The sequence below is a fragment of the Hibiscus syriacus genome, unplaced genomic scaffold (genome assembly GCF_006381635.1).
Source record: "Hibiscus syriacus cultivar Baekdansim isolate YM2019G1 unplaced genomic scaffold, ASM638163v2 tig00110809_pilon, whole genome shotgun sequence".
In the NCBI taxonomy this organism is placed as follows: Eukaryota; Viridiplantae; Streptophyta; class Magnoliopsida; order Malvales; family Malvaceae; genus Hibiscus; species Hibiscus syriacus.
This window is the reverse complement of record NW_024062869.1, coordinates 541,085-541,898: the sequence shown is the minus strand read 5'-3', so window position 1 is coordinate 541,898 and position 814 is coordinate 541,085.

Sequence of the window (814 nt, the reverse complement as noted above, 5' to 3'; positions counted from 1 at the left end):
GGCGAATATCCATTGAATTATAATGGAGTATGTTTCCTCGTCCACCATGCAAGTCCTTTGGAATTGTGCTTTTACCAAAGAGTTTAAGTCGACTAGAGGAATCCGCAAAGGCTACCCTCTGTCATCGTACCTGTTTGTTCTGTGTATGAAGAGTCTTGGGCACAGTGTGCAATACGCTATGGATGCTGGACTTTGGGAGCCCATGATCCTTGCTCGAGGGGCGCTACCCTTATCCCACCTCTTTTTTTGCTGACGATCTGACTCTTTTTTTGCAGAACCAATACTTCGCATATTAATCTGCTGGGTGCAATTCTTGACCAGTTTAGCAGATTTTCTGACCATAAAGTCAACGTCAACAAGACAAGTCTTTTTTTCGGCCAAAATGGTGGAAGATAAGGCTATTCTCCTGTGCAATTACCTAGGACTTCAGTTATCCAAAGATCTTGGCAAATATTTGGGAATGCCTCTTTTTCACAACAGGGTCACTAAAGACGCGTTTAATTTTATTATCAACAAAGTCCGTAAAAAGCTGAATAATTGGGTGGCTACTAAATTCCTTTAGCCGGCCAAATTACTCTTGCCAAGTCAACACATGTAGTATGAGAAGATTGAGCAAATTGCACGTCGGTTCATTTGGGGTAGTACACAAAACTCTTCAAAGATTGCTCTGGTAAAGTGGGACATTGTAGAGAATAGCTGTAGGAGGTTATTTCTGTTTGTACAGTTAGATAATTAGTTAGTTTGTTTGGTTAGTTTACAAGTTAGTTAGATAATTAGCTGTTGTATAAATACATTGGTTTTGTAACTTAATATT